Source organism: Sinohyriopsis cumingii, chromosome 17, assembly GCF_028554795.1.
Source record: "Sinohyriopsis cumingii isolate HCF-2022 chromosome 17, ASM2855479v2, whole genome shotgun sequence".
Lineage (NCBI taxonomy): Eukaryota > Metazoa > Mollusca > Bivalvia > Unionida > Unionidae > Sinohyriopsis > Sinohyriopsis cumingii.
Genome location: NC_142977.1, coordinates 67,802,646 through 67,814,602, shown reverse-complemented (window position 1 = coordinate 67,814,602; position 11,957 = coordinate 67,802,646).

Genomic DNA, 11,957 nt, shown 5'->3' with positions numbered 1-11,957 from the left:
CTATCTTACGCCACGTCTAGACTTTCCAATAATCCCATAGAGACGTGATCTATACGACTCAACTTTAATTTGTTAATTTCATCAAATGAGAACATGATTCGTGATGATACGATTTATGTAAAGGATATTAAATGCAGTTGCAGTGTACTCTGGGACATTACCATTACCTAGAAATTTTTAAATCAAATGTCATAAAAGCAAATGTTGAACATGCTCTTATACAGTCTTAATATAATCTTCAATTGAGAAACAATGGGTTTTTCATTTTTGAACAGTGCGCCCTGAAAGGTTTAAGATATCATTGTCATAAAATGAGCTTTCGTATGTCGGTAAATCACTTTACTTCCACGAATTGTGCTAAAGTTGCTGCCCTTTGTCTTGCGCCTAACAGTTTTAGAAGTTTCGAAGTATTGCTGTAAAACATGTTACATTTGAAGTTGAATTTAGCTTATGACATAAACTTGCGAACTCAGATAATCAAAGAAATGTCGATAGATTATTAGGTTTATCATCTAATGATTGTGCTGTAAGGATCCCATATAAAGAAAGCATTGCATTGCTCATATTTTGCATAGCTACTGTTTCAAGGCTTGGGACTTGATGTAGGTATTATATAATCTAGTGAACGCAAATACTCTCAATTTTCAATGACTCACGTATGACACTGTGCAAATAAACACACACATACACACACAAATGTGTACAAGTTAATTTGAAATGGAATTGTTAATGTTTTAAATGATGACTACGATACAATCTTTTTTTCAAACAAGCGTTCTATTACTACAAACCACTATTTAGAGGGTATAGGGTTATTGTACGTTATGATGACTAGCATACACTCAATCTTTCATAAAATTCAATACGCACATTTTCATTGTCTAGTATGTCTTGTGTATGGTATATTAGCACGAAGAACACAAACTGCAAGTTTCAGCTTCTGGTATCATCCCAGAAGAAGGATTGTTCCAAATTATCCAGATTGAATGTTGTGTCGCACATATTAGACGGAAACCTCGACAAGCACTTCGTAAATAAAACTAGATATTCCACAGGCGTAATCACAAAAGGGGCACAATGAGAATTGTAAAACAATAGCATCTGGTAGGTTTCCTTGGCAACCCAGTAACTGCAAAGCACAGGGATTCCAATCCAACAGCTGAACTCATTATCCTCAATGGGTGATTCTCTTGTCCCAATGCTAGTACCTCGCCCTGAAATAACATTCAGAGTATGCAGTATAAATCATCCTACTACACGTGATTTCCCCACTGCAGTTAGCGAGCAGCACCTATGCTGTTTGCGATGAATAGCTCCCGTACAGATTAAATGAAGGTGCACAAAGCCAGAATGGAAAGGGAGATAAGGGACGTGTTGATCATATCCGTCTTCAAAATGCCATGCATTTCTTTGAAATTTTGACAACGAGACTGAACCGTTTTGTTGGCGATGTACAAAAAACAACTCATGAGCAAATATGGTTATGCTATGATGCTTACACATCCAAGATATGGTTCAGATTTCTCTGCATGCATTCATGAAGATACACGAATCCTCCTGTACGTAAAGCAAGGTTTTTTGAAACTGTGTTCATTATGGAAGTTACATTACCCAAGCACCTCATCATCCCTGAAATGTGTTGGTCTTTAGTCACTTTGAAAAACGCTAGATTCTTAGCATCGCACTCAATGGCCCTAACACTGGATAGTAATCAGTGTGTTGCCAATGTTTTATGCATTTACTGTGTCTTACATTATCTCATCATTTGGATGAGACAGTTGGAAAACCAACGATGGTGCTACACCATTATTTTGTGTTTTGAATACTGCACCAGAGTTCATTGAATACTAAATGAAACCACTTGGGCATTTTGTGATATTAATATTTGAGCGATCATGCAGCCAGTAGTGTGCAAAACCAAACACATAAAGAGCTTGTAAGCTCAGTAGGCTAGAGCTATTTATGACCTTGCCGCTATCATGGCAGCTCTCATTCATCACAGGAGGGACTGCTATTCAAAGTGGTCAGTACTGCTCCCCGTAGGTGTTTGCAGGTCCTGCGCTTGCATCGCCATAGTGACAAATGTGTCTTGCCAATATATTGGACAACTCTTCTAGACGCATCAAATTAAGTTGAAGTTAATTAAAGAGAGAAAGCTGTTCCATTTGGTGGGATCAGTAATGGATTATGTTTGATTGACAATGTGATCTTATCGAATCCACATATCTTCCAGAGCCGTAGGTAACCACCTGAGGAAAACTCCATCAAAACGTAGCTCTCGAAGCAACCTACTCCGCAAACTGACTGATTCAACCTGGGGAACGAGTGTTCAGACACTCAAGACATCAGCGCTGGCTCTCTGTTATTCGACAGTCGAGTACTGGACTCGAGGCTGGGCTCGAACATCCCATACTAAGCTAATTGGTGTCCAGCTCTACCTTGGCTGCCGATACTCAGTTACATTCCTTCTCCACATCTGAGTCGTCAGGAAGCAGCCACAAAAGTGTTGGCTAAGGTCCATGCCAGTGATAAACTTCCATTGTATATGGACATCACCTCAGATCCAGCATTCTGCTTGACTTCGAGACGCCCAATCTGGCTAGGTTCGTTACCAGAGGATATGACAGCTATTTTGGCATGAAGTGTCGAATGGTCTTCAACAGATGTTATAAACTACTCCCTCGTTGCTGAGCCATCTCTCTGCCCTCCTTGTTTTAACCTCTCACGTCATATATGGACCATGCGGAACCGAGTTCGGACAGGACAGGGTGGTTGTGCAGTTAACCTTGTCCGATGGGGACAGGCTGTAAGCTCTTCCTGTTACTGTGGAGCTCTTCAGATAATGTCACACATTGTGAACAATTGTCCGCTGAAAATGTTGCCCGGTAAATTGCAGGCTCTGAACCTTGCTGATGATGACACTGATAAATGGTTGAGCACGCACTGCACACGATAATGATGATAAACTAGGTTTCATTCAATGCAATTTAATAAACACTATTTTCATCTAGATATTGCTTAGTAACAATGGGTACTGAATTGTATGTATAACTGAGTATTTGTCATTATACAATGCCATATCATACCAACTGGACAGTATTTTATAAGTATGAGTGTATTTTATTTGCAAGGACGAGTATTAGATGGGGAGTATAAGGTTTAGTATAATACCACATTCTATACACATTAGACGTTGGTACCATAACAAACATTTATAAGTGAGATTAGGTTTGCGACAATGGGTGTGTGTTTGTAAAGATATGATATTTGTTTGCCACTTGTAGTGTGTTTGTCTTTTTATAGGTGTTCTTATCTTATCCATTCGATTTCCATAAAAAAGATATCCCTTGTAGTAGTAGAGTCATAATCGCTAGAGATTGTACTTGTTGGCATCCGTTAGTCTTGAGAGACGATGGAACTGCACCCATGAGAGGTGTCCCGGTTGGTGGTTGTTCAGCGTCTGCTGTGGCTATTTAGTCCAATGCGGGAGTGGCAGTCCTTGCTGCACTTGGTGAAATTTAAGGTTGAGTCTGGTGTTGGTTGGAGCTGCTTCTTCTTCCTCTGCGATCGTCTTACATCAGCTAGGTGTTGACATCGATATCAAGGGCTTTCATGCCGTGCTTGCAGACATCCTTGAAGAGGAGATGTGGACGTCCGATCGACCTTTTGCCAGAGGAGAGTTCCGAATAAAGAATGTCTTTGGGGATCCGTCCGTCATCCATCCGACGTGCATGGCCCAGCCATCTGATGCGACGTTGGCGGAGGAATGTGACCATGCTGGGAATCATGGCACGCTCGAGTACCTCGTTGTTTGTTACTCGATCGCTCCAGATAATCCCAAGTATGCGTCATAGGCATCGCATGTGAAAGGTGCTCAGACTTTTCTGTTGTGAGTCCAGGTTTCACTGGCGTACATGAGAGTGCTTAGAACACAGGCACGGTACACGGTGATCTTAGTGTTCAGGGTCTGCATGCTGGTGTTCCACACTCTCTGAGACAACCTGGAGAAAGTTGTTGATGCCTTTCCGATCCGCTTGTTGAGCTCAGCATCGAGCGAGAGGTTGTTGGTGATGGTAGAGCCGAGGTACATCAACTGACAGACCACCTCAAATTCATAGTTGTTGATGATGATGCTTGGGAGTCCGTGTCCTGAACCATCACATTTATTTTCTCTAGGCTAATGGTTAACCCAAACTCATCGCATGTTTTAGCAAAGCGGCCTATCAGGCGCTGAAGCTCAGCCACTGTGTAGTGGCTAGAGCAGCTTCGTCTGCGAAGATCTTGTCCCTGATGGTGACTTCACGCACTTTGCTCTTTGCCTTCAGTCGTGTCAGGTTAAGCAGTCTGCCGTCTGATCGCGTGTGCAGGTAAATCCCTTATGTGGACGACCCAAAGGCGTACTTGAGCAGGACTGCGAAAAAGATGCCAAAGAGCGTGGAGAAAAGGACGCAGACCTGTTTGACTCCACTGCGGATGTCAAAGGGGTCGGATGTTGAGCCATTGTACTGCACTGTGCCTTTCATGTCATCGTGGAAGGACTGGATCATACTTAGCAGCTTTGGAGGGCAACCACGTTTTGCCAGGATTGTGAAGAGTCCGTTTCTGCTGACCAGATCTAATGCCTTGGTGAGGTCTATATAGGCGAGGAAGAGGGGTCTGTGTTGTTCTCTGCATTTCTCCTGCAGTTGCCTGACAGAGAAGATCATGTCAATTTTGGACCTCTCTGCGCGGAACCCGCACTTCGACTCTGGGTACACTCTGTCAGCAAGCGTCTGCAGTCTGTTTAAGATCACGCGTGTGAAAACTTTACCCACGATGCTGAGAAGTGATATGCCCCTGTAGTTGTTGCAGTCGCTTCTGTCGCCCTTGTTCTCTCCTGAGGCACTGCACCCTCGTCCCAGCACTGCCAGAGGATGTCGTTCAGGTGTGTGAGCAGCACGCTACATCCTCACTTGATGAGTTCTGCTGTGATGCCATCCTTCCCTGTGGTTTTACCTAAGGACAGTTTCTCTAAGGCCTTATTTAGTTCGTCTACAGTAGGTTTCTCGTTCAGTTCGGCCATGAGAGGGATGTTTTCAATGGTGTTGAGGGCATCATTGGTCAAGTGGTTATCTTTGGAGTACAGTTCAGAGTAGTATTCCACCCAACGCTCCATCTGCTTGACCTTGTTGTGGATGGTATCGCCTGTGGCAGACTTTAGTGGTGTTGTCACTTTCCTCGTGGGACCAATTGCTTTCTTTATGCCCTCGGACATGCCTCTGATGTTTCCGATATCTGCTGCTGACTGGATGCTCTGACAAAGCTGAAGCCAGTATTCATTGGCACACTGCCGTGCTAATCTCTGCACTTTGCTTCTGGTAGACCTGTATGCCTGTAGTGTCTTCTGGCAGGGGCATCGCTTGTATTGCAGGTGAGCACTGCGACGTTCTTCTATGGCTGGTATGAGTGTGGCAGAGTTAGCCTCAAACCAGTCATTGTTCTTTGATTGCTTCTTACCAAAGATCCATGTGGCTGTGCTGTACACAGTCTCTCTGATGTGATACCATCTTTCTTTGGCACTGCTGTTGACTTTTTTTAATCGAACGTCTTGTAAAGAGCATAGGTGAATTCCTCAGCCTTGTCTGGATATGATGTTTTGCTCACATCAATGCGTGGTTTACCCTCTTGCCTCGAGCGGTGGAAGCTTCATTTTGCAGCACACCAGCGAGTGATAGGTGTCTCAGTCAGCACTGTGGAAGGTTCGGGCAAGAAGCACACCATTCATTGCTGACCGTCTTGGAGTGATCAAGTCCAGCTGGTGAAGGTGTTTAGACCGGGGATGCCTCCAAGACACTTTGTGCCGTGGCTTTGTCTGAAAGAATGAATTGGTGGTGCCGAGGTCGTGGTACGAGCACATCTCTAAAAGGCGCAGCCCATTCTCATTCGTCTTCCCAACGAAAAACCTGCCAAGACAGGAGGGTCAAGATTCATGGTCGACACGCACCCTAGCATTGACGTCACCGGGCAAAATGAAGTTCTCTTTCTCGGGAATGTTTTCGATCAGCTAGTTTACCTCATCGCTAAACTCATCCTTGGTATCTGTGGAGGATCTTAGTATGTGAGCGTAAACGCTGATCAAATTGACAGGCCCGTTTGTGATGTGGAGGCTGAGGGATAGCAGTCTTCCATTTCCTTGTTGGCAGGGTTATATCATCCCCAGCAGAGTTTTCCTGACAGCGAATCCACCACTACACTCTCTGGCTACGTTGGCGCTCTTTCCTTGCCAGAAGAATATGTAATTCTTTTCTCTGAGGGACACAGAATCTGGTAATCGTGTCTCCTGTAGTGATGCGATGTCGACCTGGATTCTTGCAAGTTCCTCGTTGATGAATGAAGTCTTTCAAACATCAACGATTGTCTGGAGATCGTCTGTAAGCCCAGTCAGCATGGACCGGACATTCCAGGTACCTCGCCTGTGGATTGAAGGTTTCCTTCTTTGTTTTCTTTTGTTATTTCTTGGTGCAGTAGTTGCAGTCCGCTTGTCAGGTACTCGCGTACCTTAAGCCTTACGCACCCAGCAAGGCAGGCGAACTTATTGTCCAGTGAAACCTGTTGGTCTCTCCCACTGTCAGAAGCAACCCCTGGTGTCTGGCTCTATGCCAATCGACCAGTGACTTATATCCGGTAAACTGCGGCTTCCCGTGTTCTGTCGACGCTGTGGAGCGAAGCTGGAGTGTCCTCTTCAGGGCGCAAGCCTCGGCAGAGTGATATGGATAACCAACTGTTGACCATGCAGCTGATCCCCCCTCTCCACACAGCTGATGGATCCAAGGGAAAGGACAAGCCGATACTTCATGACAACAGTTGCGTCGCAGGAGTTGCCTAGATGACACTGAAAACAACGCCAGGTCGCCTTAGGGACTCCGTCTTCGGATTTTATGTTGGGGTTTACTCCCTTAGCCTTCCCAGGAGAGGGTATGGTCGCAAGGCAGCGAAGGTTTGAAATAGGAGTTGCCTTCTCCTAGATGGGCGACCACCCAAGGTTGACGAGCCCCATCTACCAGAATCATCTGGCTTTGAGGCGTCAGAAACACGCCTGTCATTCCTTCTCCAGTCAGTTTAAACAAGTTACGCTACTTGTGAAGGCCTGGAGCTGGATTTGGTTGTCAGAGACTCTATCAGACGCAAACCATTGGGAGATTTCTAAGGGAAGTGATTACTTATCTCCCACAATCGCGCCTAGCGATGACAACCCTTGGAACCCTAGAGACTGTAAGAGAATACCTATTCTATCTATCTATCTATCCGTCTATCTATCTATCACTATATATATATATATATATATATATATATATATATATATATATATATATATATATATATATATATATATATATATTCTCTTCGGAGCCCATACGTCGTAAGGTTTATTCCATTTGCAACTGTCACAAACCCCGTTCAGACCCACCAATCTTATATTCTGATAGACTGATGGTAAGTTTTCCATGTTGAATTTGTTTTGGACATAGTGAGCCAATATTATTAACTGTCTATATCCCCATAATGTCCGATACATGTAATAGTATCTTATGTTCTGCTGCATATATCAAACATCTTCTTTTCACCATTTGGATAAAAATATACCGCTCAGATATGAATGAATAAATGAAATCTTCACATAACTATGACCAGGAACACGTGGACATTTTGTGGGCCTATTACAAATTATAACAATATAAATTCTCTCATCAACGACACTTATGCGAAAAAAGGAACACTTTGTTAACATTCCAATATTAAAACCATATTCCCTATTTTCCATTACAATCCTTAAACTTTCTCCAAAACACCTGTTTTTAATGCTGACTCTGTTTCTTATGCGTTGCATGCAAATCTAATTTGTAATCGTTCCTTTATTTGTTAATCAAGCATTAAGATGTTTTCAAAAAAGATTTAGTATTTCATCATAACTGTGGGAATAGTGTGTGTGTGTTTTCATGACAATTATTTGCATAGTAAATTAGTTTATTTACTAGACATTACACCACAGTGGGTCATTTCTAGAGTCAGTTTTTAGCAGACAAAAGGCAAAAGTAAATCCTGATGGAAAATAAGCTTAATGTAGTTGTACAGCTGGCTATTAATACCAATTGGATCAATTGTTATTTTTTGTACATTCATGTTAAAATGTTAAAATAAGGCATATGATCAAGAACAGTCGCACTTGTGTCAATATCTTTCTAAGCATTTGTTCAAGTGTAATTACGAAATGGGATTTATTATATATATATATTGTAAACAGCTTGATACTATTTACTTTATTTGGTATAACACGTTTACCTAACCCAATTTATAAAGAAATTACAACACATTACATCATTGCATCATTTCTAGAGACACTTTAGAGCAGAGAAGAATAAACGTGCAAGTTCTAATGGAAAATAAGCCTCATGTAATTTTACAATTGCCAATTAGTAAATACTACTTGGATCAATTGTCATGTTTTGCACATCCATGTCAGATTGGAGACTAACATAGAAAACTACGATTCCCATTTTTTTAAGTGTAATGACGAACAGTTGTTTTTCTATATCTGTCTTTAGAAGCTAAACTAGCATTTTCATTACGTGTACCAAACGTTGATCGGAATAACTTTATAAATAAAGTATCAATACCCAACGATAGTTTACGTCATCAAATGTTGTAATTTTCAGCATTTTGATTGATTCTTGGGAGACTATTTTCATAACTCTGTAATGCGAGCCCTTTCTTCCTGAATTAGATTCTAATGTCACATTTGTAATATATATATATATATATATATATATATATATATATATATATATATATATATATATATATATATATATATATATATATATATATATACTAATGATATACTAATGTTTAGGTGTAATGTTAATTTGGGGCAAGTTTCCAATTCAAAGAGCTATCAAACAACGCTACGAAGAGACAGAGAATGTCAAAATGTTTTCATATGGTCAGGTGATTATACAGTTGCCGCAGGTCTGAAGCTATATTGATACATTTCCATGACGTCTGGGAAGATGTAAGCAGATATTTTGAAAACTGATATTCGAAATGAGTGTTAAAGGTATCAAATTTCCTACAACTCTCATAGAATGCATGATGATGCAAGGTATCGATAGCGCCAAGAAAGTCGAGACAACAGCTGATGGGTTAAAAACGGATTGGAAAAATGACCTAGACATTCTCTTTCTTTTACAGCGGTGCGTACAATATCTCATCCAAATTACCACAGCATAGAACATTGTTTTAATTGTCCTCAATATCACACATCTTGTTCAGTTTTCAGCCCATTAAGCACACTTTAAGGCATGTTATATGTGCAATATGAATTTGTTTTAATATCCGAAATTTCCGTTTTGAGAAAGAGTTCCAAGCATTTTCAGGTTATGACGTACAACAATTGGATAAATATTCTTCTCACGATTTCATGAAGTGCAATGGTGAAATGGTCTGTATTCTATTTTTGTGGATATAAGTTAACATAATAGTTTGTTTATTTTTACCAAACATTCACCTGAACGTTTCACAAAACAAAATCTCAGTACTTGAGAAATGTTTCATTAGGACAAGTTTGCAATCAATCCTTATAAAATAAAAGAGAAATACCCTATTTATCTGTATTTACGTTCTTACGATTTTAAATATACTACTCCTTTAACATTCCTTCGTATTGTTTTTCTTTCTTCCATATTCCGTTATTGTTAGTTATCAATATATGTCGTTCTTCTTACTTAAATCATTACAAATTTGTGCATTTTCTTCTTCTCGTCGTCTTTTATTTTGTGTTTCGTTTCTGCCTTCATATGACAAATGTGTTCTTTCCTTGTAAATTTGCTTATCAATTCATCATGTTAGTTTCATTAGATCACCATTTTGTCATAAGAAAAGAAATCAAACGCATGCAAATATTCATTTCTCATACACTTATATATATATATATATATATATATATATATATATATATATATATATATATATATATATATATATTCACAAAGCAGTCGCGTTCTCATTAGTCTACAGTTTTTAGTTTTAGTTAAAAGTATTTATTTCCTCTTTGCTAATACAGTTTATGGTAAAACTGCAACTGTTATTTTGCTATTTAAAACAAACACCATTATGCTGAAAATAGGTATGCTGTATTGATAGATCTTGAAGTGCTGTATGCTCTAATTGTCGTGTTTGACATAGCGCCGCTTAGAACATCAGTTCTTGGGTTAATTGTTTCATTCTTGGCCAGAAATATACAGGGTATTCAGATTATAGATTTAGCAGAATACATCTTTAATGACACCAAGGATATTATTCTCTTAATAATATGTGCTGAAATTTCCCCATAAACATAACGTCTTTTCAACCAATACACGCATATCGTTTATGCTAAGCAGTTCCCTTAAAAGAATGATTCACATATCCCATGTGCATTCGTTTTAGTTGCCAATTTTATGACAAAAAGCACAAGCAAAAAAGAATCAAAGTTCCTCTGCATGTGGATTCTATTTCGATAATTCAATCTATACAATAGCATCGTCCGCACAGGGATTAGTAACTCCTTTAACTGTCTCTGGTTCATCGTTTGCACAAATGATGAGGATATAACTTGGACCCAGTGTAATATCCGGTGAAACACCGGTTCTAACTTCCGCTGAGTTATGGCTTTTAATCTGCTATTAATTTCATACTCTCATAACCTGTTACCAAAACCATGATATTTAACCGTAATGTCCACAATATTCCACTTCGGTCTCTGCAATAGTCATGATATTCGTCAAATATTTGTAATATCTTCCCTATGCATATAAGATAGAAAATACTTTTAGTTTTGTTATTAACGACATCATAAAGCAGTATGCGTAGCATGTCGATCATTTGGTTTCAAATAAATTTCAGCACAAAAGCGATTGACTTGTATCTCGTGCGCGAGATATAGGAAATGTAGACATAAGAGAAACCAAAGATAACATCGGAAGTTAATCCATGCATGTATGGAGATATGTATGTATGTAGAAATACATTTCCATATATCCCCCCCCCCCAAAAAAAAAGAACAATACTAAGATATTGCACATAATGTAGGTACGAGAAATACTGTGCATAAGATCATAGTGCGCTATATATAAGGGAAAATAAATACTTAATGGTTGCAACAAATGAATATGCCAACATTAGTTAGATATGTTTACATTATGAGTATGTCTTATGTAAAAGAAATAAGAAGAAGATGGCATTTCGTTGCAATGATAATGACACTTTGAATTTGCAACCAATTTTGTTATGCAGATTTATCTAGTTACGTGCTACAGTCAGAACTGACTTAAGTCGAATCATATTAGAGCGCCTAAATCGACTTGGTACATCTATGGTAATGACTGAAAAAGACAAAAAACAGCAACGATAATGACAACAGTGAGATCTCAAAAGCAGCAACAGCAATAACATCCACGCGACCGACACAACCTCTATCGACACATTCTCTATCGACACATCCTCTATCGACACATCCACTATCGACACGACCTCTATTGACAACTTAACCTCTGAAGTGTTGATAGTATTTAAACAATTTCATTAAAAATTCGGACTTTAAAATGTACTTTTATTGAGTCAAGCTTAAGTTTTCTAAATAATGCTTTTTATCATTTGACTTATTCAAAAGTATTCTACACGATATTGATATTCATATGATCCCAGAAACGCAGTTGGTCCGTCTTTCATGTTCCAGCTTAGAATGTCCCTAATCCATTTATCTATGCAGGCTTTCTACAAGAATTTAAAATTTAACTTATCGCACGGGTCTGAATTAATATAACGACGGTGGATAATGATGCTATTAATGAATGTATCGCTACGATTATACACCTGATTTCATCAATTGACCCCTTAAAAATACCACATGTATTCAGTCATTTCACACGGCAGTGAAATTA